At 43.7% G+C, this 27,599-nt stretch overlaps 1 protein-coding gene across 1 annotated transcript in view; it reads left to right on the forward strand.

The window, feature by feature from the left end:
• Positions 1-27,599, forward strand: part of BCHE (butyrylcholinesterase) — a 76,395-nt gene that overhangs the window by 14,743 nt on the left and 34,053 nt on the right. The gene's annotated exons all lie outside the window — the stretch shown is intronic.

Below are 27,599 nucleotides of genomic sequence, written 5' to 3' on the forward strand. Positions count from 1 at the left end.
GAGTTCATTTTAGAGTTGTTAGGCATCTGCTGCCTATCTTACAAGAGAACCAAACCTCCATTCTGCCACAACAGCTGTTACAAGTGAAGGATGCCGTTTCAAGTTGCAAGTATTTAAAGCCCCTCTCATCATCCCCCTGAACAGACAAAGATACAGAAGGAAATTAATCAGCATCAGAAACAAGTTGTCTGTATTGTAATTCTTAACTTACAGTGGTTCTTAAATCTTCCAATATATGAGTGACATGTAGGAGTGGCAAGGAGTCTTGTGTCTTTACGGTATGAAGCCACAAGCATGAGCTATTCTGTGCAGCCTGTAGCAAATATTTGACAATTCCCATTCCTAGGCTAAACCTAGACTACATTTTCTGCTCACGTAAGGAGCTTTTGTCTGCACAACAGAGCATTCCTCCTTACTGTTTTTGCCCACCAATCTCCCCTCAATGCTATTCCTGGGCAAAGGGACCTCAGGAATGGCATGAGAGAGAAATTACAGGTCTGCAGAAGGAAGATGCAATTAATAGAAATTACCCCATCCCTTCTACTAGTGGAAAATTTAATCTGGATCCAATCCATCAGATGTTATTATTGATTTTGACCCTTGTATAAAGAGACAATTAAAATGAAGAATGCAAACCTAATGACTTCTGAGTAAACTCTTTTAAGAGATGTGGCTGAAGTTTCATAGAAGAAAACATCTAAATATTTATACCCTCTTCCTCATCCACAGGGTCTCAAAGCAGCTTATAAAAATATATAGCAAGCAACAAATACAGCTAAAATCATATTAAAATCAATGGGATCAGGAAAAAAATCCAGTGCCATAAAAAGACATAGTTAATTACAGCCATGGGAACACATTTAGCTTCCTTTCAATTCCCTTCTAAATAGCAGTGCTTTATCATGTTCCCTAAAAATAAATAGGCTAAGCGCCCTCTGCCCTGACAGGCATAGCTCATGCAAGCTCTATCTCATCAGCTCTCGAAATTTAATCAGGGTGAGCCTTGGTTAGTAATTGGATGGGAGATCTCCAGCGAAGACCAAGGTTGCAGAGGCAGGCATTTGCAAACCACCTCTCTTAGTCTCTTGTCTTGAAAAAACCAGCAGGGGTCGCCGTAAGCCAGCTATGGTTTGATGGCACTTTCCACATGCTCTCCTGATGTCCTTGGGGAGACTGTCCCAAAGCTTAGGAAATTGTACATCTTTTGCTAGCTTTCTTATTTAACATATATACCCACCTTTCTCCTAATCATCTAAAGACTCAAAGCAGGTAACAACACACAAAACAAATATGATAAATCAATAAAAATGAAAACATATCGACTGAAGTGGGTCATAGGGACCACATGAACCACCTTGAAGTAGACAGTGGCATGTCCTAAAGAAACCTACTCTGGACCCAGGAGAGAGGAATGATTACCATCCAGTTTCAAATATATCATTCCTGAGCAAGGTGATTGAACAAGTCCTGGCTGGGCAACTTCAGGGATTCTTGAATGAAGTGGATTGCTTGGATCTGGTCCAACCTGGTTTTAGTCCTGGTCATGGGACTGAAATGTTCTTGGTCACCTTGGTGGATGACCTGTACTGGGAGATGGATAGAGGGAGTGCAACCCTGTTAATTCTCCTTGACCTTTCAATAGCTTTTGATACCATAGATCATGGTATCCTTCTAGTCTTCCTTTTGGGTATGAGAATGGGAGGCACTGTATTGCAGTGGTTTCAGTCCTACCTCAATAGTAGGTTTCAGACTGTGGAAATGGGGGACTGCCACTCTGGCCTTTGGCCTCTTGCCTATGGGGTCCCACAAGGTTCTTTCTTGTCCCCCATGATTTTCAACATCTATGTAAAGTCACTAGGAGAGGTCATCTGGGGATTTTGGCTTGAGTTGTCACCAATATGTGGATGACATTCAGTTCTAGCTTGTGCTTTCAGCAGATCCTAAGGAGGCTGTGGAAAATGTGAACAGGTGCCTGGAGACAGTTTGGGGATGGATAAGGGCTAACCACCTGAGACTTAATCCCAACAAAGCTGAGGTATTATTGGTGGGGGAAAGGTTTGACACAGGAATTGGGATATCTCCTGTTCTGGATTGGGTTATGCTCCCCCTAAAGGAGCAGATATGCATCTTGGGAATGCTGCGAGACCCATGCTTCCTGTTGAATAAAGAGGTAGCAGCAGTGGCCAGGGGTGCCTTTCACCAGCTTCAGCTGATAAGCCAGCTCCGGCCTTTCCTGGGTGAAAAAGATCTTGCCACTGTGGCACATGCCCTCGTAAATCTAGATTTGATTACTGCACTGTGCTGTATTTGGTGCTGCCCTTGAAAACTGTTCAGAAGCTGCAATTGGCCAGAGTGTTGATTGGAAAGGATCATAGGGACCATACCACTCCAGTCTTGTTCAATCTGAATTGGCTTCCAACTTGCTTCCAGGCCCAATGCAAGGTGCTGGGATTGACCTTTAAAGGCCTATATGGCTTGGCTTGGGACCAGCACACTTTAAGAACTGCCTTCTCCCGTATGACCCTACTCTTCCACCACAGTCATCTTTGGAGGCCTGCTTTGGGTGCCCCTGCCATCTGAGACTAGATGGATGGCAACCCAAGAGAGGATCTTCTCAGTCATGGCACCAGAACTGAGCCTGATTCCCTATGCCACTGATGTCCTCCAGCAGGTGAAGACTTCTTTGTCTGGTTTGTTGTATCCCCAGTAAACTTTTCTTGGCCTCTTCCCTGTTTTTGTGTCTGTGTTTGCTTCATAAGAACAACAACAACATTTGATTATATGTCTATATGTTATTTTAATGTTTTAAATGTTTTCATATTTGTTGTTTGCTGCTTTGGGGATGCTATTTTGGGTGGAAAGGTGGCATATAAATATTTTAAATAATAAATAAATAAATATAATTCCAGTTTTGTTCCATCTACACTGGCTCCCAGGTTGGTACTGGGCCCAATTCAAGGTGCTGGAATCGACATTTAAAGCCCTATACAGTTTGGGATCAGCATACCTGAAGGATCACCTACCTCCATATGAAACTACTCATCCACTCTGTCCATCTTTGGAGGCCCAGCTAAGGTTGCCCTTGTCATCTGAGGCTAGACAGGTGGAAACCTGAGAAACTTCAGAATTCCCTCGGTGGGGAATTCATATGTCTCCCTCTATCATTGTCTTCTGTTTGTGCATGACGTTCCCCCATTAACTGTTATCAGGCCTCCTTCCTGGTTGTTTTTGCTATGCATAGGAGTGTGTTATTCAGTATTAGTATACTGAATAGATTTTGAATAATTGCCGATTTGCTATTAACTGGGTTTACTGGATAACAATTAAATCAATGCTGTATAAACTCAAATATATGTCACTCCAGTCTTATTCCATCTACATTGGCTCCCAGTTTGTTCCTGGACCCAACTCATCTGAATTTATCTGGCAAACACAGCTACATATTTTTAAAGCTGGTTGGCTGCTCTTGTAAGCTTCCTCCCACCCTAATTTCCAAGGCTTTCCTAAGCTTTTTTTCCCCATGGGAGGGGGTGAGGCATGAGGGAGGGGGAGTGAGTGACTGAGTAAGGTTTCCCTCCTTTGCAGGCTTCCCAGACTTATCTGGTAATGGTTCAATTTTGGTTGTTGGTTCTGTTGGGTTTCCAGCAGTGTCCTTCCTTGCATCAGTTTGATCCAGTTTGTTTTTTGACATTGGTTCTGCTGGGATTCTGTGGTTTGGGTTGATTCTGTCATGTTTGCATTGGCCCTGGATTCTGCTTTCCTGGATTCTTTTGCGTGATACTGATTTTGATGGGCTTGGAACACTGCCCTTCCTTGCTTCAGTTTGGTTCTGCTGAGACTGTCTTAGTTGATATTGGTTCTGGTGGTATTCACTGGTGTGATATTAGTTTTCTTGCTTCCTTTTGGTTCAGTATTATATAGACTAAGATGTAATTTATGTAAGAGAAATGAATGTCATAACAGTGACTAGACCTATTGGTTCTGTTTTGCCTTGTCTCTGCTTTGATGTCGGTTCCCTTGCTTCAGTCGGATTCTCATGGGATTCTTTTGCTTCAGTTTGGTTCTCATGGGCTTTGTTGGTTCAGTCTGCATTGGGACTTGCCTTGGGAAGTGGCTTTTGGACAGAGGTTGCCCCTGTGCTTGAAGTTTCCCTTTGCCTGGAAAGCCTTGGAAATGTTTTTTTTTCCTGTAAGAAACAATAGAGAGTGGCTGGAAGCACCTTGTTCAGGGGCCTATAGATTTGGACCACAGGGTCCAATCTTCCTGAAACCTGGGGAGGGGGGAGTCTTCAGTGGACAGCCAGAACTTTGATGTTTTGGTGTCCTCCACATTGGGGGCCCAGTTTGGAGGGGAAAGTAGCATTGAAATATTTTAAATGAATAAATAAACAAAACAACAGATATGAAAGTAGATAAAAACAATTTAAAAACAATGTGTGTGGGATATTTCCCCTTTGTCCAGGCTCATGCTGCCCCAAAAGCTCTCCAAAATAACACTGTCATAACTTTGCTGGGAAACCAGGAGGGCAGAAATCCCCCTGACATCTTCCAGGAAATACTGCCACAGACATGGGACGGCCACTCAAAAAGTCCAAGCCCAGACTATTGCACAACATACCATGACAAAGGCTTCTTTGTCTGGAAGGATTCTTTCTGTGCTTTCGCCCAAATTCCTCAGGAATTTAACTCAGGTAGCACTGTACAGTCTCACCTCAAAAAAAAAGGGGGGGGGCGAGAATCCCACCCCAAAATTTTACTATTTACTATAGCTCCTTTTCTTATTTTTTAAAAAACCCTTTAGACATTTCACCTGAGCAGGAACCTCTCATTTGCCTCTAAATGTCGATTTAGGCCAAGCTTAGTGGCAGTTTGAATAACAGTGTTTATCTGTCCTCCTGGGATGCAAAAGCAGTACATCTCTGACATTCATAATATTCGGCTAGATAATGCTATACTTTCAGCACAGATAACTGCAGTCTACTCAGGGTCAAAACAGAGGAGAAGCTGGGTGATCTATGGCTGGATCCTCCCAGTGTTTTAACAAATGTTAATAGAAACAGCACAGAGGCCGGATTCAGGCTGAAGGGCTGCACTGGGATTTAACTGTCTCCCTCTTTGTGTTCTCTGTGTTAGAACCCAATTGCTCCTTTGCTGTTGTTAGCCCTAAAAGGAGGGTGGGCAGGCATTCCATCTCCCTCTCCCTTGTTTGGGAGCAAATAGTGTCGGGGAGACTATTCTGATGAACAAAACTGCACTAGAGGAAGAGTTAATCTTTTTATTTACCCAGTGTGGCCCCAATCTAAGCTTGGGGGGATCAGCCATCTGTGACCATGAAAATAATGAACATGATGTTTTCCTTGGAAGTGACATAAGTCCTCTCTAGAAATTGCCAAAACGTCTATAGTTTTACCATATACTTTTACCATAGAGTTTCTGGTGATTCCTAGAGGGGTATGGTATCTCTTCTGGTTTTTTTTCCAGAAGTGGCATCATGCCATTGCCAGTGGCAATTTTTAAACATTGCTCTTTCTCCTACCAGCCACTGGAGGGTGAGCAACCATGCCTACCGAGATGGGGGATATCTTCTGCTCCCAGTAGGCTCATAACAACCATAGTCCATACTAACACCCCACACAGCTTCTACTATCATTTAAAAATGCTGAGTGGATGCAATTATGGATTTTCTAGCTTTTCATCTGCTTTTACCTCTAGCAAGCAGGGTGAAAATCTGTATTTTAAGATTACTAGGGGAAGTCCTAGTAACTTGGCTCCATATCAAGAGCATCAGATAGTTTGTGGCTATTTGTACAGTTTGTACAATGGAAGGGGCCTTTCTAGGCCCAGATGATCCTCCCTGCCCATCCCACTCCTTGCTCATTATTGCTACTTTTGATGTGAAATCTGAGATATTTGAGTGTGTGTGTTTTTTTTTAAATGTCCTGGTGATCCAGCATTTTCATAGGATTTATAGCCAATGGAAGTTCTTTAGTGTCCATGAAAACATAGTGGATTGGATCCAACTTTTTTCATGCTGGTGAAAAAGAAAATATGTTTACCCATCAAAAAGGCCTATACTGGTGAGAATGAGACTTGTACATACAACAGTCATGTGGGGCAGGACTTGTAGCAAGAATAGAAATTGGGAGAGATTGAATAAAAATACTGGTGGGACCCAACCCACTGTGCCTCAGTATATTGCATTACTTGGCAGTCTTGACTTTCTACAACAAGCTGTCAAAATTCAGCCCTTTATCTCTGGACATCAGTGGCTCTATTAACCACAAATCCAAATCCTGAGCTTTAGAATGCCCACTGACATCTACATTGCTGTTCTTAAGGTTTTCTAAGTAGTGGTGTCAGCAGCCAAATATCAGGACCAATGCTGATAATGAAATCTTCACAGTAATGTTCCATTTTTTTTTTAAGTTGGGTAGATATGACAGTGAGTCTTTTTCAAATGTGGTGAATAGTCTGCTGCTGCTTCTTTATATCAGCCTATTTTCAAAGCCATCAGAGAGTTGATTTCTACCAATTATAATAATAACATTCAATTTATATACTACCTTTCAGGACAACTTAATGCCCACTTAGAGTGTTTTTCAAAGGGTGTTATTATTATCCCTACAACAATCACCCGGTGAGGAGGGTGAGGCTGAGAGAGCTCTGGAAGAGCTGTGACTGACCCAAGGTCACCCAGTTGGCTTCAAGTGGAGGAGTGTGGAATCAAACACAGTTGTCCAGATTACAGCCCTTCTGCTCTTAACCACTACACCAAACTTTAGGCTTACATTCCATTCATTGCAAAGTTATTGCCACAATTATGTGCACCTGTGGAAAATCGTGTGTCTCCACTAAGGGAGATAGTAGGTATATAACAGAAGGGTATAAGCTAGGCTCAGGTATCCCTCTCGGTGCAGCTTACTCTTTACTAGACATGGGCATGAACAGCATAATGAAGAGAAAGAACCCACAAACAGCCCAATCTGCTGTTCGCGAACAAGCTGTTTGTGAGGCCCCATCCTAAACAAACAGGTGGTCGTTGCAAGCTTCATTTGGCTGTTAGTCAAGCCAGACAGTCTGGCACCTGCAATCAATCCCCTTGGCAACCAGAGGCAAGGACTGAACTCTGTCTGAACTCCTTCTGGCTTTCCTTCTGGCTTTAACCCTTCAAAGTACTTCCAGCAGAGAGTCCCGTTTTTGCCACTGTGAAGAGAAAATGACAGCCAGTGGGGAGACCCTTGGATCATGCCTTTCCTGGGGTGCAATCTCTGAAACTTGGGGGGTCTTCAGAGGACAGTGAGGACTATGTCCCCTCAAATTTGGTGGATATTGGACATTGGGAAGGTCAGTTTGTAACCCCTCAAACTAGCTGCCAGCAGACATTGCTGTTTTTGCCAGGACAGGGCCCTTTAAACTATCAGCTGATAGTTTAAAGGGATCTTTAAAGGGCCAGGTAAGTGGGTTTGAGGGGAGGGGTGCTAAATGGGGTGGGGGTGGGGTGGGGTGGTTCTGGCCCCCACGAACAACAAACAACAAACATGTTCAGGAACAGTTCATGTTTGTCCATGTTCATTGTTCGTTGTTCGTGGATGGCAACGAACAATGAACAGGGTGTTCATTTTTTTTCCCCATTCGTGCCCATGTCTACCCCTTACTCATCAATCTACCCACTTTCTGTATCTTGCTATCTCTCTACATCCCTTCAATGCCCTATCCTCTGTGCCAAGAGGTTGCAGAAAATTCTGGAAATTGACTGTGAGTAATTTAGCGACGCTAGGTGTAATGACTTCTACATGTTCGCTACTGAAATTGTATTTCAAATTGCAGATGTTTCCCTTAAATCTAAAACTCTTGATTTCAAATTTGATCTTTTGATCTGACTAAGGGAAGAGACACAACAATGGTTCACACATTTTGCACTCAGAAGATCCCAAGTTCAATCCCTGGCATCTACAGCTAAAAGAATCAGGTAGTAAGTGATGTGGAAGACCCTGAAAAGTTTTTGCCAGTCAGATCAGGCAATACATACCATGATAAACAAATGATCCCGCTCAGCATAGGATGGCTTCGTGTGTTCAGTTCTAAGAATGGGAGGAGGAGCAGAATCTATACAGCATAGTCACAGTGAAAGAATTCACCTCCTCAATTGTGATTTCTGGCCAGGAAAATCCAAGAGGTGAATGATTACAGTAGCATGATCTCCAGTGACGGGTAGACCTCTTATAGGAAAGAACTCAACCTGAAACTGTTGCAGGGCAGCGCAAGAGGGACCCAGCTACATGGAACAGTGTAGGGCAAGTTCACGTGTTCAGTCGTGGACATTTCTGTAACAGAATAACATAGATAATTTCCCTTCTAAGGATGTATATACTTTTGTTTGTCTCCTCATATGACACTAACTTTTAACATTTACCACTAACATAAAAATACTAGGTCAAGGAAACAGTTTGTACTAAAATTCTGCATCATAAACTTTATAGAAGTGCACATGTTAAGTTCGTGGAAATCTGTCCAACAATAGTCTGGTCATATAGTCCAATTATCTTTGGACTATAATTAGATAAACTAGCAGATAATATTTCATGTGGTTTCCACAGCAAACACTGAGAACCTGCATCTCTGCAACTATTGAAAAACGTGACTATTTATAGGCAGCTAATTCTTCCATATAATTCCAGTTGAGGACAAAATGACCAGACACTCTGTTCTCTTCTGAGTTAATTTATTGTTTACTCCTTGCTAACAGGCAGAACTTGTCTTTGCTGAGCTAACATTTGGGTGAAAGGATAACACAGAGGGTAATTTTTTTTTAAATGAAGTTTCTGAATCATTTTAATGCTTCTTTGGAGCCATTGTTTAGTGGCAGAGCACCTGTTTTGCCATAGTACATCCCACTTTTAACCTGTAACATGTCCAATTTAGGGTCCTTTTCAGTTCTTGAGAGTTCGGCACTCCAGGCAGCAGCTTCGCTGCTTAAGCCTGGGGCTGTCCTTTGCAGCCTTGTGAGGAGGGAGACAGATCCCCTCCATTTCCATCCGGGTTGTGGCTGGGGGGTGGAGCAAGCTGCCTTTGTAGGATGCTCTGCCCTCCCGGCCAGCAGTCGTGTACTGTTTAGGCTGCTGTTTCCAGAGCCAGGTAGGATTTTTTTTGCCCCCTACCATGATTGGCTGTTGAGTGGGGTTTTTTTTCACCAGCTTGCACTGCTGGCAGAGGTCTGAGGCTTTGGCTGGGGTGGGCTGTTTGGGTTGCCCCTGGCAGGAGTTTATGGAAAATAGGGGGCGGGCTGGTGAGCACCCAGAGGCATTTCCCCATGGCGGGGAAACAGGGTCTGCCATCAGTGCGGTATGCTTGTGACGGCTACCACAGCACAGGCAGACGCCTGCAGGGATCCCCAGGAACAAGTCCTTCCCTCATGCTGTACAGCTGAGGAGTTAGGAGCTTGATGGGGGGGGGATCCAGTAGCCTAGCTGGCCGGGCTGCAGCCATTCCATGGATGGCCTAATCCCAGGCCTGTGGGGCTCACCCAGACAGGTCAAGGCGGAGGTCCAGGGTTGACCCCGTGGCTTGACCTGTACCACTTAGTTGGCCCTTGCCATTGTTTTTGTTATTATTATTCAATAAACGGCCATTTAGTTCCAAGCCTGTGTCTGTCTCTTCATTCCCACTAAGGTTGCAATCACTACCATTCAGAGAAGGAAATGGTAAGTTGAATGAATCAATAGCATCAGGCAGTTTCGTACACAACTCGCACCCCCCCCCCCAGCCTGAATGGAACTGGCGTTCTAAACCATGTCATGTGATTCCTTTGGATATATTTGAACATAATGCTAATATGTGCACAAGTTCTTTGGAGCAGGCAAAGAGGCTGCAAGTTCAGAGGCTGTGTCTCCTGATGATAACTTAAGGAAAGCTGATGTTTGAGTTGATGGTGTTTATTGGTTTAGAAATAGTTTTTTCTGATTATTACTTTGCATCTTTACCGTGATCAGATTATATTATCTTTCATGCTTCCAACATGGGATAGATAGACTATTGAAGCAGGCCTTTCTTCAGAAATTCATGGAATTAATTGAATCATAAAATTATTTGGGGACATAATATAACTACTGACCTTGATGGTGACTCTGTTGATGGCCTGATTGCACTTTAGAATACTAGACTGATCTGTAGAACACAACACTGTAGCATTTGTGTGGTGGAGAGTACCCTCAAGTCATAGCTGACCTATGGCGACCTTTGCTGGAGTTTTCACAGCAAGGGACTAACAGAGGTGGTTTGGCCATTGCCTGCCTCTGCAACCCTGGTCTTCATTGGAGGTCTCCCATCCAATTACTAACCAAGGCTGACCCTGCTTAGCTTCTGAGATTGGACTAGATCAGGCTCACTTGGGCTATCCAGGGCAGGGCAGCATATTGTGTAGGTTCCCCTTAATGGTCCATAAAAATCTGCCCCCTGATGGGCAACCCTGCTGGATAAGAGCAGTGATAAATACAGTCCAGCATCCTGTACATCACTGTGATTGACCAGTTGTCCTTGAGGCCCAACAAGCAGAGCAGAGAAGTCGAGCCCTTCCCCTGAGGTTGCCTCCTAACACCAGTATTCAAGCTTTACTGCATCAAAATATCACCATGGCTAGAAGCCATTGATGGACTTATCCATCATAATCTTGGTTACGGGCACAGTGGCACCTATGGATGAACTGAAATGGAAACATGGATAACTCAATTAGAATTCAGTCAATGGCTGGAGAGTGTTTTGTTAACAAGATCTCTTTTGTAGTAAGAAAAGGCTTTGTTTGAGGCAACTACATGATTGGTGTGCACCATTTTATAATACAGTATTAGACCACATTTGTATCTACTGTAGTAGGCATGTGGTGATAGGCAGGCCACATGAAGTCATCAATATCATTTTGGCTTGGAGGTTCCTAATTTGGCAGTAGAATGTGTGAAACATGGAGACGTGGATCCCTAATAGATTTTTTACAAATATGATCTCACATCAGTGCAAAGTTTATGCTTTGATGGATGTGGGAGAACTGTTTCCAATTCCCTTCAATGTGCATCATACTTTATAGAGAAACATAAGAAGAAAGTCAAGTCACTGCCATAAGGACTTTACTGTCTGAAGAATTTTAACATTGGGAAAGTGAAAATGACAATAAATGTCTTCCAGTAGTTCATAATATTTAAGGTTGTCTGCCAAGCTGTGGAGGAAAAGGAGGGGGGGATATTTTAGGGATGAGGAATGACATTGCGTGATGTTGTATGATATCACAATGTCACTGCTAGTTTGTACCCAGACGTGATATCATGAAACTGTATGTATTCACCCATCTCTATGATTTTTACCTAGAGCATTGTAACATCACTTCTGGTACAAACTGGAACTGATGTTGCAGTATCAAATGATGTGATTGCCTGCCCCCTTGTTTTGATCCTGCTGGAGGGAAGAGACCTAGAAGACCTGGAGCAAAGGGATGGAAGTTTATTAGTTAAACTACCATGTTTATCTTTTGTCTTACATAAGCCAATATGAACATTCTACATTTTTGATACAACAATTCAATTGGTGCCGGTACATTTCTAGATCCATTTCATGATGCTAGTTTTGACCTTAAAATCTTTAAATAATGTAGGTCAGAATATCCATTGTTAAACTCCCAGACATCATGCTTCAGTGTCTGCCAGTGAAGCCCTACGATAGGTTTAATCTCTTCTGGATACAAGCCTGAACTCCATTAGTAGGGTTGCCTGCCGAACACTGGTAACAGGTGGGAGGTTGGAGGCTCAGTGGGCAGGAAAAGGCAAATAGTCATCACTCCAACAGTGCAACATCACTTCCAGTATGAACCTGGAAGTGTTATCATGTTTGGGTGCAGGGGGGGGGGGATGCTGTAGGATTCCACTAGTGTTATGATAATGTCACTCCTGGGTTTGCACTGGAAGTGACATCTCATGTTGTAACAATGCCGTTTTCTCATGGGCTGCAAGCAGGAAGTCTGGAAGCCCTATCAGGAGATCTATGAACTTTTCAGTAGGTGCCCAGTGTGGTGCAATGCAATCTGCCCCAGTGTGGTGGTCAGGCGTAGACATGGGCATGATCGGAATTATGGACTGAAAATTGCCCCGGTTTTGGCATTTGCGCCATCGGGACCGGGCTGATTGGTTCCGTCCACGGCTCCCGGTTCAGTGGTCAGGTGGGGTGCTCTATCGGGTCTCGATCGGATCGATTGTTTTACATTCGGGATTGCAGTCTGTAGACAGTCTGGTGCCAGCCATCTGTTCCCGGGGGAATGGAGCCCCGTGGAAACGGAGCCTGGGGAATGCTGGAGCTGTTTGCCCTCCTTCTGTCGCCCTGGAAACACGAATGGAAGCCCAGCTTTCCTTGATCAGCAGGGCTTCCTTCCAACTACGGAGCAGCCAGAAAAGCATGCGCCCATCTCGTCCATTTGGGAGAAGAGAGGGGAGGGCGGGGGAAGGAGGTGTTCGAGTGCCATGGGCACTCGAATCTCATCCCTGCAAAGCCTGAGATGTAGCTCTTATGGCCAAACACAGCCCTCCTGCATAGCAGACCCAGGCTTTATAAATAGCCATGTGCTGTGCAACAAAGTTTCACTTTCAGCTCGTGGGTGGAGTGGGACAGAGGCGAGCTCTTGCTTGCCGCTTTTGGAGAGAGAAAGTGCAAGAGAGAGAGAGAGGGAGCTTTAGCTTTGGGCTTCAGCGGATAGGGAATTAGGGAATAGGGAGCTATCTCCTCTGGTTCCCCCCCCCCGTGACAGTACCGGCACACTCCCATGGGGACAGGCACCCCCCCCCCCCGCCCCCTGAGGGGAGGCAGCTCGCCGCCGCCTCCATGGGCCTGCCGGGTCCAGCGGCCGCCATCCTCCTCACCCACCATTCCTTTAGCGCTGGAAACCTCGGGGCGCCCTCCCACGTCGGCCTTCCCGATTCCCGATTCTGTATCGGAAACGGGATTTGATTGATGAGGTTCGGATACCTGGGTTTGGCGCCACCACGGAATCACAATCAGCTAAATCGGGATTATTTTTTGGATCATGCCCATGTCTAGTTAGGAGTAGAGATGGGCACGATCCCCCCAAAATTAACAATCCAGCTGATCGTGGATCAGGGCCAGCAACGATCCCAAATAAACGATCCACACCGATCATCTCCCGTTCCCGATCTATGGATTGTGGATCGTGGATCGTGGAGGCAAAGGCGGAGGGGCGCCCTGTTGTTCCCAGCAATACAGGAACGGTGGGTGATGCCAGCGGCATCTGTGTTTGTGTTTGGTTGTCTGTGTTTGGCCGTCAGAGCTGCCTATCAGGGTTTGCAGGGATGAAATTGGAGTGCCCATGGCTACAGAACACCCCCTTCCCCCTCCCTCCCCTGGGTGTCTTCTCCCAACTGGTGACTGCTTTGCTGCTCCGTGGTTGGAAGGAAGCCCTGCTGATCAAGGAAAGCTGGGCTTCCATTCGGGTTTACAGGGCGACAGAAGGAGGGCAAACACAGCTCAGGCATTCCCCTGGCTTCGTTGCCAGGGGAATAGATTGCTGGTGCCTGAGTGTCTGGATCCCTGATCCAAGCCCGATCGCCCTGATCCAGGCCCCTCCCGGTCGCTGGATCATTGGCCATGGCCGATCACGATCCGCCAGGTCACGATCACACGATCTCCATTATCGTTTTTTTTTTCCGATGGTAATGCAGATCGTGCCCATTTCTAGTCAGGAGTATACTGAATATTATGGCCACTGTGAAAAAAATCATTCTTGGTGTCTGCCTCTGTTGGGATCCCCATGTCACCTAGGCCTGAGGCTGACCCATCTGCCACTGAGCTACATATGCATTCTTACACACACAACACACTAACAGTGCTGTCCTAAGTAGAGTTATACCCTTCTAAGTTAATTGAAATAAATGGGCTTTGAGGGGTATAAATATGGAGCCAAGCCAGCGTGGGTCTCCTGTTCCCTGTGGCTGGTGGGGGGAAATGGATTGGGGGCCCATTGGCATTGCACCAACAAGTGATGTCACTTCTGACACAAACCTGACAGTAACATCATCATATGAGGGCCACTATCTAGAATTCATCCAAATCTCGATGATTAAACAATAGAGTTTTGGGTGAATCCTAGAGCATTATTCCAATATGATGCCATCACTTCTGTTTTTGCACCAAAAGTGATGTTATACATTGGAATAATACTGAAGAAATTTTCCCCACCCCCATCTCTTCCAGCTGATTGTCAGCTATGGTGTAGACAGCCAAGGTTGTGTAGTGGTTAGAGTGTCAAACTAGGATCTGGGAGATCCAGTTTTGAATCCCCACTCTGTCATGGAAGTTCACTGGGTGACCTTGGGTCTGTCACACACTCAGCCTAATTTACTTCACAGGGTTGTTGTGAGGATAAAATGAAGGCGAGAAGAACAATGTAAGCTTCTTTAGGTTCCCATTGGGGAGAAAGGCAGTGAAGTAAGTGAAATTAAAAAAATAAAACTTTACGTGTAACTCTGTTTAGGAGGGCACTGCTGATGTGTTATAAATCGCACAACCCCAGATGTGGATCATTATTAGGATACTATGGATAATTTGGTTGTGTGGTAATTCTTTACTACATACATGATATTTTGATAGTTTGCTCCTCTGTAGAAACTAATATGAATATTAATCAAAGCACATTTGTTGGAACTAGGCTATTTTTGTCTGCTGTTTGTTCATGTGATTTATTTAAAATTTAGGTCCATGATGACAACTTAGTTACCTTTTTTTAAAAAAAAAATACATTTTATCCTCATTTTTCTTCTTGACTTTTGGTGTTCTTCAGAAAGCCTTTGGAAGTAAATGAGTGACACTAACTGGTACTATCAATCACGGTCAGCCGTATGCTCTGCTAAACCCTTGTAAGTGGAAGCTTTATTTATCATAGAAGAAAATGCTTGTCAACCAACATCAGAAGTTGCTAGGTTATGCCTTTTCCATTACTTTATTCATTATCTTTATTCAGTGCCATTTTCCAGACAGGAGTGAAGTTTAAAAAAAAAAACTGACAAAAATGGACAAATCAGATGAAATTAAAGCGGTAAGAAAGAAACCCAAATGAACTCATGAAAGTACCATTGCTAGGCCCTTTGTGAAATGCCTCGTTTAGAAAGAAACTGACAGAACTTGTCTTTGTACCATTTCTTGAAACAAACCCTTTGTAGGCTTTAATTGGAACCAGAATATTTGAAATAAGTTTCCTTTCATAATATAGGGAAACTTCATATTATTTGCTTGGCCAAAAGAAGTATCTCACCTAGTTATTAAAGTCTACAATCCCAAGACATGCTTTAGGAACACCTAAGGTTTTGTTTGCACTCAACCTGTGGGGCTTATAATTTATACCTTTGAATTGCAGCCCCCTCCCAAACTGCTTCTGAAACTGTCTCAAGTTTCTCACCCTAACTGGCAGAAGCGAACAAACAGAATCATTACCTACTTTCTCTGGAAATACAAGAACATTAGGTCATCCAATTAAATTCTTGAGGGCAAATATATTGGTGCCAGGAAATCTAACTCAACCCTTTCCATCTTCAGTCACATGCCACTAGCAAGCAACCATGGTGTAGTTGATTGAATTCTGGTCTTAGACCTTGAAGAATTGAGTTCAAAATCCTGGTCAGCTATGAATCCATTGAGAGACCTAGGGCACTGTGTATGGGTTTTCCACACCTAGTGTGACACTCATTACCACATGATAGGTGGTAAAATTCTCTTTACCACACAGATGGATAATATAGATGACCGTGCAATCCTCAATGCAGTTACATCCTTCCAAGCCCATTGATTTTTGAGAAATAAGAAGGTTTTAACTGTTTAAAATTGCACTGCAAGTCACCCTGATACAAGATTTCTCTGTATGGACTCAAGTTTAAAAATAATTCACTTCATAAAGTTATGATAACCCTAGTGAATGCTACCCTGAACTCTTTGGAGAAAAAGCAGGGTATCAGTGTGATAAATACATGACAAATAACAGAAGTCACCAACAGTCGCCCCGGTGCTTGAAAAGGTGTCCTATGACCTCTATAAGAAGAGATATTTGACAAAACAAATTGCTGACAATACACAGATTACCAAGGGCTGCATACAAAATCAGGATGGTTGTTCCCATCTTGCCCTGCTTCTGAACTCTTCTGATGAATGTGCTTAACTGCAAAATGCTTAGCTAGAAGTGCTGATGGAGGGAAATAAATATGAAACCAAGTGTAGGTGTGCATGCCCTAGTTTCTCCTCACAAGGAGAATAGAATCCAGTGATGTCATATGGTGGTATCTCAAGTCCTCCATGAGAAATTCCCTCATAATTCCTGCAAGCCCTTACTGATGATTATGGTACATGATTTCCATTATATTGAAAGACACTGCAGTAGAAATAAAGGAGATTACAATCCTCTCACTGAGAGTTAGACACTCAGGAAAAGGTTGGAGAGTTTTATCCAGACAAGCATCTCCAAACTGACTTTGCAGAGTCCCTTAAAGTTTATTTTTAGATTTTTCTAAATGTTGGCCTACTTACTTTCTCCTCTACAGGAATTATATAGTGTGATTTTTTTGGAGAATGGACAATTTAAATTATCACTGATTGGGCTGCTATCAAGTTTTTTTTAAAAAAACAAAACGGTTCAGTTCAAATGTTTTCATATTTCTCATATTTTCCATCTTTGTTATGTATGTACCACTGTCCAGAGCTGGAGCTAGATAGAGGCTCTGACTCTAGTCCCACAACTGCAGCCCATTGGCAGGAATAAGAAGGGGACATGGAGCTTACCTATGGGTTTAGAGGCAAAACTGGTGGTAAGCAGCTGCAGGGCCAGGCTTCCTCAGGGCAGCAGAAGCAGGTGGTGAGTTGGCAGCAGCGTGGCTTCAAGCTCTGGCAGGCCAGAATCCAAAGCCATGCTTCTGTGGCACAACAGTGGCATTTAGATGTCAGGTCAGGGAAGAGGCCAGAACAAAGTAGGCTACAGATCAGTTCAAAGCCCATTACAGAAATGGGCGGCAGCTCTCAGGATTAGCTGGTCCCCCACAAATCTGATGAAGGGACTCTGAGGAGCTATTTAAGCTCCGCCAGCTCAGAGCCAAGAAGGACATGGTTACAGCTACTCCTCTCTCCACAGAGCTAGCTCACAGAGAAGGGCAGGGGAGTGAAATGAGAGTCCCAATGGAAGGTGGCTGACCAAAGTGAAGATTCACACACACTCCAAATGAGGTCTCTGCAGGGGTGGGGGTGAACTCAATAATCCTTCTGATGGCCTCATCACTGAGGAGATGGACATGCAACACTTTTGCTCAACAACCCCTAGCCATAGATCATTGAATGGCCTTCTCTTCCTACTGCTAGCAACAGCCCACAATGGGATATTACAGTTTTCAGGGTATGGGTTCATGCTTATCGAAGCTGGAAAATACGTTTCCCTGTTCCGACAAAAATGGTGACCATGAGTTTCAGGAACATCACAACGGAATACAGTCTCAGTATGTGAGACTGGATGAATGAACCATAACAACTGAAAAGGTCTAAGCTGTACCAAAGATGTACACTATATAAATATTATAAATACTGCATAAAATGCATAAAATTAAAAACTAATTATCAATACTAGCAACTTATCTCTTAATTTGGAGTATTTTCATCTGCTTTTCCACCCAAAGGTCCTCAAGGTGACTTTAAAAAGACCCAAATATTAATTTGGGGGATTGGCTGAAAAGCTCTCCCACAGGTCCCCATCAACCTACCTTCAAGGCTCTTTCCCACAGGAATAGACCTCAGGCAGCATGATACAACTGAAGACCAATGTAACTGAACTAACCCAAACCAGTTGCAATTAGAACATGTGCTATGTGCCATTAAGTCGCCTCCGACCTATGGCAACCCTATGAATGAAAGACCTCCAGAATGTCCTATCATTAACAGACTTGCTCAGATCCTGCAAACTGGAGGATGTAGCAATGGGGAATACCATTGTTTGGATTATCTTGGTCTTGGTTCCCAGAGAGTCATCTTTATCTTTAAGGATCTTCTCTAGCTCCTTCACAGCTCAAGTCTCAGTCTTCTGATTTCTTCATTACAGTCTCCCCTTTGATTGATGATTGAGCCAATGAATAGAAAATATTGAACCATTTCAATTTCCTCGTTGTCAACTTTAAAATTGTGTAATTCCTCAGTAGTCATTACTTTTGTCTTCTTGATGTTCATCTGTAATCCTGCTTTGGTGCTTTCCCCTTTAACCTTCATCAGTTGTCATTTGAAGTCTTCACTATTTTCTGCTAGTAATGTGCTGCCATCTGCATATCTCAAATTGTTAATGTTCCTTCCACCAATTTTCACTCCTATAAAGACAAAAATAAATGGAAAATAACATATTGGTCCAAACCTAATCAGTGTTTACAGGTTTGTTTTTTTAACTAACAGAACAGTGTTAAGAAATGTACAACAAATGTACAAAAATATCTGGGAATGAAACTGGTTAAAAATATGCACAGCCCATTTCATAAACCAGAAAATTAATGGTGTTGATTTTCTTTTTTAATTTGTTTGTCTCTCAGTCGACTTGGAGTTAGAAACCATTGACATCCTTTTCATAACAGAACAGCTGTCCTCACCTATTTTATTTTAAAGAAGGGCCATAAACACCACTAAGCTCTGTCATCAATTTCATTCTTGTACTTCAGAACAGAAAGCTACATCTGGACACAAAAGCTGGGCCGCCTTATAAAAAGTGACAAGCTGTCAAATCATTTCAGAATTAAGCAACTTTGATCTTGTTACTGTTTTACAAAATGGGTGCAGGACCAATGTTGCTAGTACTGGCTGAATAGCTCTTGCCAAAAAAAAAAAAGGCAGAAAATTGTTAATCTCTGCACGGGGATCTTCACCCCTTGCTTTAAGAAAATTATAAGCAGAACACTTGTGAGGACAAGTTTCCTATTCCCAGCTATCAAAGTGGAAACACACCTGTGTAGAACTAGGAGAAAAGTAATAATGATACTTGCATGAATAGCACTGTAGGAGGTTGCATGCACTTTGCATATATTTTCGCAGTAATCCTTAGAACAGTAAATGAAGGACTGAGAGACAGAGAAAAGATTGCCAAAGCCCACATTGTGAATTTATGGCTGAGGTGAAATATGAACCCAGGCTCTCCCTGATCAAGGCTCAGTCATTTAATCATACCAACTACCAGACAATATACGCATAATTGCAAAGCACCCTTTTGCAAGTAATTGCAATGGGGAGTAGTGTTTACAGTGTTGGTCTAGGATTGGGGAGATCCAGGTTTGAATCCCCACGGTCTCATAGAATGTTTCTAGATGACATTGGGCCAGTCTAAGCCTTTTAACCTGACCTATCTCACAGGGCTGTTGTGAGGATAAAATGGAGAGGAGAACAATCTAAGTGCATTGGGGAGAAAAGCAGGGTATAAATGAAGCAAGCAAGCAAACAAACCAACAAATAAATGGAAATGAGAAGACAGGTCCATGTTTTTTTAAAAAATTCAGAAGGCAGATCATGAAAATTTTGAGTTAAGACTTTCAGATCTTGGATAACAGGAAAGGGAAGATGTTTTGTTTCTTTGCCCTATGGTATTATTCTGAGTCTGCATGCAGCTGCTTGCATTGCCTTTGGAGTTGGGCCCTAGATTCCCAGATTTCAGGCTTTGGCTTTGAAACTAATTTTGTGGCTCATTCTCAAGGACTCAGGGAAGCAGGCTGAAGTCTCAGGAGTAGAGATGGGCATGAACCAGAAAAAACCCGAACCATGTGGTTCGTGGTTTGTCAGATGTCACGAACCACGAACCAGGAACTTTCATGAACGTCCCCCTGGTTGGCGAACCAATTTGTTTGGTTCGTAAAAACATCACATCCAGGTCAGAAAATCATCACTTCCAGGCCAGCAGAAGGTCACTTCCGGGCCAGCAGAAGTTCACTTCTGGGTTAGCAGAAGGTCTGCAGGAAGTCCATCCCCTGTTGCCTAAGAAACTGATTGATTGGCATCAGGCTGTCTGCAGTGATGAAGCAAAAAATGAACCAAACGAACCAGCCTAAAAGTTTGTGGCGGTTCGTCAGAAATGGGATCTGACAAACCGTGGTTCATGAACCGGCCTGTTTCGTGATTAATTTTGATTCATATTTTGGTTTGTGCCCATCTCTACTCAGGAGGACTCACATTGGAATGCTTCTTTTAAGATGTCTGTGCATGTTGAAAGCACTGCCCACCTGAACTGCAGAATGGAGCAAAAATCTTGCACTAGCACCTCAACTATATTTAAAGTTTAACGCATAGTTAACTTCCTTTTTTAAAAAATGTGGTATTGACTTGTCTTCCTCCATGTGATACAGACTCGCAGATACCATATGGTACAATTCCTAGTTCTGTGTGGATGTGCTTCCATTAGTACTGCTATTCGATGCAATATCACTAGGTCCCTCTCCCCCAGTCACAGACACTACACACCTTGTGTCTTGGGCTCTGGGATCCTACAGAATCAGAATGTCTAGCTGAACCAACTTGTTTCAGAACTTTTAACCACATGCTCAAAACTCTCCCACAGAAGCCAAAGGACTGAAAAGTCTATGTTATTTATCAATATGTACCATCCCACTTGGGGGAAGCCAACCTTGAGGTGAGAGCTGGAGTCCTCCTGGAATTACAGCTGATCTCCAGACTGCAGAGATCAGATCCCCAGCAGAGAATGGCAGCTTTGAAAAGCAGATTATATAGAATTACGTCCCCAGAGCTTCTTCCCCTCCCCCTCCCTGGGCTCTGTCCCGGATTCTCCAGGAACTTCCAAACTTGGAAACTCCAGGGATTCTCCAACCCTAATCAGTCCCAACCCTATCACATTAACTATACTATCCTCAAAGAAGTATGACAGTTGGAAGCACACTGGTATTTTTTACTCACCTACATTCTGCCCCTTCTTGCCAATATAACTTTGCTAATTGCATGCAGATGAGTTTTGTATTTCTGAATAGACACTGCTGGGTTTTATTATAAAAGCAAATCTTCCATATGGAAACAAAAGTTATGTGAGTCCAGATAATCAATGGATCCACAAAACTTATTGTAAGCATTTGTACTACGGCTTGAGCAAGCAGAATACAAGGTTGGGATGCAATGGAGAAAATTTAGCACAAGCCTGTCTTAAAAAATATCAGTTATGTGTTCCCACTTGTGTATGATCGCTTGTGCACACAGAAGAGGACCCTAGGGCATCTGCTCATATTCATTGTTGAATACACTCTCCCTGCCTTCACCTCTTTCTGCTTTTAGGTACTTCCTCAGCCTTGCCTGTGTTATTGCTTGAACATCAACATTTAGACTGAAAGCTCCTTGTGATCAGGACCTGTCATTTTTTGCTTATGTTACTACACTGCAGATGAGGTACATACATAAATAATACTCAACTAGTGTAACATAATGTGACATGAGATGTAGGTAGGATTCCCAGGTTCCCATTGGGGGCAGAGAATACCATTGACTGATGGTGCTTCACCCATGTCACTCCCCGAGACTCTGCTTCTGAACTAAACCAGGAACCATTCACAAGGACAAAGTAGGTAGCTTGCACGAATCAAAATACAAAGCAAATTTCATCACAAAATGGGCTGTTTCATGTGTCACAAAACAGCGTTTTGTGGGCCATGGTTATCATGAAATTATCACGAAATTCACAACTTTTTGGCCTGTTTCATTAGCTTCATGAATGATTCATAATTGCAGATAGGCTGGCACTGATCCATTGATTCCCTAGGCAACAATGGGCCCAGATCATTTGTTGCCATTGGAAACCCCAATCATAGCCCACTTACCCTTGACTGGCAGCTCTCCTACCCATCTGGAGAGCTTCCTTTCTGTCCTATACAGCCAGGAACTGGGGGTCAATCCCCTAGGCAACCAAGGAGGTGGGCCTTCTGTAGCCATGGGCACACCAATCTCACCCCTCCAAATCCTGTTAGGCAGGTCTGTCAACCAACCACAGACCTTCTGTTCTGTTCTAGCAACTCCTGGTCCCCGTTTCAGTCATGCACTCTGGCAGCACTTCCCTTCCCACCCTTCCCATTGACCTTCCTGATCAACATATTGCAAACTGGGAGGGTGGGTGGAGGGGAGCCTGCTGAAGTTTCCCTGCAAGTTTGGCATCTCCAGATATGAAGGGGGGCATTGAAATGCCCCAGGTTCTGACGAATCATGAAACTAACAAATCGTTTTGGCAAACGTGTCAATTTCGTGAAATTTCGTGATTTGCGATTCATGGATCGCAATGAAACACAAAACTCTCATTTTGGGCTTTTTCCCGTTTTGTACCCATGTCTATTGCAGAGACACAATGTTACCTACTTGCAGGCTCAGAGTGTGCTCCTAATCACTGAGGAGTTTTCTTCTGAAAAGTTTTCCTCTGAGGGGTTTTCATCTGAGGGATAGAATCATCTTCTGTTGAAGGAGGCTTCCTCACTGACACCTTCCATTGGACCTAGATGTCTCATTTAGCTGAAGGGAATTATTGAATCGAACTCAATGTCAGGAATGAAACAAGCTTCCAAGTGTCCCATCATACCTTGCAACTGTGACAGTGACAGTAGAAAGAGAGATCTGGAGGGCTGAGAAGCGTCTTGTCTACTGCCTTGATATCTGGACTGTTAGCATGCTGGGCAACAAGGACTCCAGGAGCCTCAGACTATGAACTGAGAGACCCACATTAAAATCTCCAATTTGCCATGAAGCTGGTCACACTCTCTCTGCCTAACCTACCTCACTGGATTGTTGTGAGGGTAAAATGGTGGCAAGGAGATCAATGGACACTGCCTTGAGCTCCTTGGATGAGGGACAGGATAAAAATGCAGTAAATAAATAAATAATATTGCCAGGATTCGCGAGTCCACATAAAAAATCTGCTGGATCCAGAGGCCATTGGAACACAACATCTACCAGAGGCCCTTGCAATTGAGAGCCAGACCACACGATATGAATTACATGTGAATGACACAAAAACTTACTTACACGTGTTCCAACGTTGTTTTCAACTACACGCACCAGGACTGCAGGACCTCCATTGAACCCGTGTTCGCGGTGGCACGAGTTTTCTCCACATACCTCCAAGATATCCCATCATGCATCTCCACTTTGCACAGATAGGAAGCAGAAGATATAGGAAATAAGGACGCTCTGCATTGCCGACTTACTGATCATGACTGCGTACACGCGCCGCCGCAGCTACACTGGAGCAGAAAATTTTGAATGCATGCCTGGACCAGGACACGTGCTCATTGATAGAATGCTGGACACGGGCATTTGGGGCAAGGCAGGACTCCTGACACTCGCTTGGTCTCGTGTAATTCATATCGTGTGGTTCGACTCTGAGATGTCATAGTTCCAGGAATCAGGAGGAAGAGGAAGAGAAGCATTTGGGGTCTCCAAATTATCTTCTATATTGCCCCTCAAGTTGTAAGTAAAAGTCCAACTTGGATTAGGAATTAAGCCAAATGTGAACTTTGTGTCAGTCTGCTTGATTCAGAATATATTTGAGCAATATAAGGCTGGGCAAATTTTTATTCCAAACTGTCCCCACCCAATCCATAGGATGCATAATTCATATTACAAATTCATTGGTACCTTTCACTCTCATAAGTACATAAGTAAACAAATAATTACATCTTATTCACAGATTGAAAAAAGTACTATTAATACACACATGAAAACGCTGGTTTTCAGGGATAAATTGTCTCATGTTTTATGTTTTTTTCTTGGCATGTCAGAAAATATTATTTAGTATGTCTCAAAATATCTACAGGAAATGATTTTATCATTTAAACCATGCCTAAATGCTTATCTTTTCCTACACAGTCCTTAAAAAAAGAACACAACTCTTTTGAAGAAAAACACAAGTTAGAGACATGTGACCTTTACATTTCAATGTCTTTATGAATACAAGAGATAGTGTGTTTGTCAGGGCACAGGAAATATAAATAGGAAAAATAATGCTAGCTAGTTAGGAATTAAATGGCAATGATTTTTAAAGGGATTCTTTTTTATAGTTCAGGACAACACAACATTTGACCCAAGGGGAACACAAATGGCAGTTTCAGGTAATGTCAATGTCATTTCCAGTTGTACACAGAAGTGATATGACACTCTATGCATTCCCCAAATATCTACGGGTTTCTTACCATAGAGATCAGGGAATTCCTACAGCATCATGATGCCTCTTCCAGAAACAACTGGAAGTGATATCACAATGTCAGGCACCACTCTCTATTTTTTCTCCTCTTTGAGCAAAGAAGCCAGCTAACGACGTTAAGATCCTTCGTTCATAATTTGCTTGTGCCACAAACTTGGTAGGTGCTTTAGGCAAGGCACCATCTATCAGCTCCTAAGCTGCAATACAATGCAGTTATAAAAACCACAACATAATCCATATGAAGCACTAGTCCTCTTTAGACATAAAAACCATGTGCATCCACTAACGGGAATGCATGGTAGTCACAATGTTCCTGATAGAGAGCCACTTTGGTGCAGTGGTTAAGAGCGGCAAGATTCTAATCTGGAGAACCGGGTTTGATTCCCCACTCCTCTGCTTGAAGCCAGCTGGGTGACCTTGGGTCAGTCACAGCTCTCTCAGTGCTCTCTCAGCCCCACCCACCTCACAGGGTGATTGTCATGAGAATACTAATAACACAAATCCAGTTTGATGTAGTGGTTAAGAGCAGTGGGCCTCTAATCTGGAGAACCACGTTTGATTCCCCACTTCTCATCTTGAAGCCAGCTGGGTGACCTTGGGTCAATCACAGCTCTTTCAGAGCTCTGTCAGGCCCACCCACCTCACAGGGTGATTGTTGTGGGGATAATAATAACATACTTTGTAAACCTCTCTGAGTGGGCGTTAAGACGGTTAAGGCGGTATATAAATCAAATATTATTATTATTATTTCATTTTGTAAACTGCTCTGGGTGAACATTAAGTTGTCCTGAAGGGCAGTATATAAATCAAATGTTGTTGTTGTTTCTATTATTGTTGTTGTTGTTGTTGTTGTTGTTGTTGTATGCACAGTCACTGTTTCATGTGAACAGGACAATGTGTGGATTTCCTTGAGTGTTCAGCATCCCTCTACATGAACATGAACACCAGGCTTCACATTAAATGGCCACTGCACATCAAGAGAAGAGTGGGTAGTACACAGTCCTGTTGCTGAGCTTCCAGTATGCATGGCTGTAATGTCTGAAAAGAACTACTTTGGATACTGAGAGTGCTATATAAGGCTGAGAGCTGTGTGCAGTTTAGTGTCATGTAAATTATTCAGACCTGTTCTGGTTGGGAGTTGTGTATCTGCCATGTTGTTCTTTGTTATAAATGCTTAGAAAGAGCTACCTCCTGGGCTGGATATTGCATGTCCTCTTGTAATTCACCTTATCACATAATATGCAGCCTTTTGAATCCTCCAGGATGTGCCGTGTGTAAATCCAAGAGCATCTTACTGAATGTAAACAATATAACTTCTCATAAACTACCCTTTCCTTTATATTGGCTAACCATGACTAATGAATTGGACTGAAATGAATGCAGTTGGAGAGTGACTCATGCTGCACTCAAAGGCATTGCAGGTTTTAAAAAAAAAAACAAGGCCAAGCATTACAGTGGAAATAAGAACAATACACTCTTTAATTTGTGAGTATAAAGGACAATAGTTAAAAAGGGATGGAGAGATACGGAGTACTATGGTCACTGCAACAGTGAACTACGTATTGTCAATGAATTCTATATGTTTGTAATAAAATATGCATTGTGATTAGTCTCTCAGCACTGATTCTTAAGTGATCTTCAACGGAGATCCTCTTCACATAGTCAAGAACTAGGTTCACTGCCGTCCCTGTACCATGATGAAGGCCTTCTTGATTAAAGAGGTGCTCCGAAATTATACACAAGGGAAGCACAAATCTTCTCCTTCGAAAGGACAGGGCATTAAGATCATCAGGCACCCACATTATTGGATGGCAGCCACAGGGCCGGATCTATGGTTGCCAGTGCCCAGGGCAACCGAAGACTGGCCACAGCATGCTGCGGAGCTGGCGGCAGCAGTGCGAGTGGCTGGGAGGCCGCCCGCGCCATTCGCCTGCCCCGCAGGACAGGGGATGGCTTGCCACGTGCCCCCTGTACTGCGGGGCAGGCGAATGGCGCGGGTGGCCTCCTAGCCACCCACGCTGCATTTTGCCTGCCCCACAGGAGAGGGGGTGCGTGGTAAGTATGCCCCCTGTCCTGCTGCCTGCATTCTCCTGGGGCTGGCAGCTGCGCCCGGCACCCCCGCTTTGGCGGCGCCAGGGGCTGACTACCTCCCCCGTCCCCCCATTGATTCGGCCCTGGGCAGCCAGTGGTGGATCAGGAGGCCATAGTAGCCCTGGAAATGGACCCACCCCAGCCATGCTTCATCCCCACCCTCGCCCTGAAAGAAAGGAGAGGGAAGGAGGAAGCAGCGGTAGCTTGGGTTGCATCTGTCCCGTATGAGGGAAGGGCCACCAGCCGCCACTAACTTATGATGCAGCAGCTGCTCCCACTCACATCATTTACAGTGGTGGCTGTCAGGTTATCCTGCCTGGGGCAGCAGCAGCTCCTGCTCCTACTTGCGTTACTTGCAGTGAAGGCTGCAAGCTTATAATGCCCAATAGGGGGCAGCCTCCCCGGCCATCAGCCCACTGAAACTTTTCCTAGTGGCATCAATGGCCAACTTGCCCCAATGGCAATACCGAGCACCTATTTTGTATGCAAGATCATCTAGCTGTAAAATGAAAAGTAGAGATCAGTGCATTCCTATTCTACCCTGCTCATCAGTTAAGGTCTGCGGGTCAAGCCCTGCTTTCGGTGCTCCCATATTCAGAGGTGAGGCAACCAGAGACAGGGCATTTTCTGCTGTGGCACCTTGTCTTTGGAAGGTTCTTCTCCTTGAGGCTGGCATGGTGCCTACTTTATTATCTCATAAGTGGCAGCCTAAAGAAATCTTTTTACCCAGGTGTTTGAATAGGGATTTTTAATATCAGCTTCTTAATGGTATGTGTCTGTTTTATGAATTTTTAAAGCTGCTTATGAATAATGAATAATGACTTGTGTTTTAATGCTGTGCTTTTTAACTGTAAGCCACCTTGTGCAGGACTGTCAGTTTATGGAATTCAAGTTACTCTGATTTCATCTCCCACCCCTTGCTGCAAGAAATCCAAGGTCTCTTGAGTCAAAAGGTTCTTTATTGAAAGATTATAGTCAAAGTACAGGTGTCCATAATTAATCCAAATGCCTGAAAGCATCTGGCTGACCATGAAGCTTTGTTGTGAATGACGTCTTAGTTACATGTTGCAATATATCAAACCTTCCTGCTATTCTCCCCTTCCACTGCCTATCTACAATGGATGCCTGGGAAGGCTTGAGATAGACTCCTCCAAGGTCTTCGGCTATTGCTGGTAGATAAGGCCTCCCTGGGAACAAAGCTGGCTTTCTGTGAACCTGTAGACAAATAACACTGGAAAAATACAGGATGAGAAAGCATTATGAAACAATATGGCGTTACTGTGGTTAGT

The sequence above is a fragment of the Eublepharis macularius genome, chromosome 6, assembly GCF_028583425.1.
Source record: "Eublepharis macularius isolate TG4126 chromosome 6, MPM_Emac_v1.0, whole genome shotgun sequence".
Taxonomy (NCBI): Eukaryota; Metazoa; Chordata; class Lepidosauria; order Squamata; family Eublepharidae; genus Eublepharis; species Eublepharis macularius.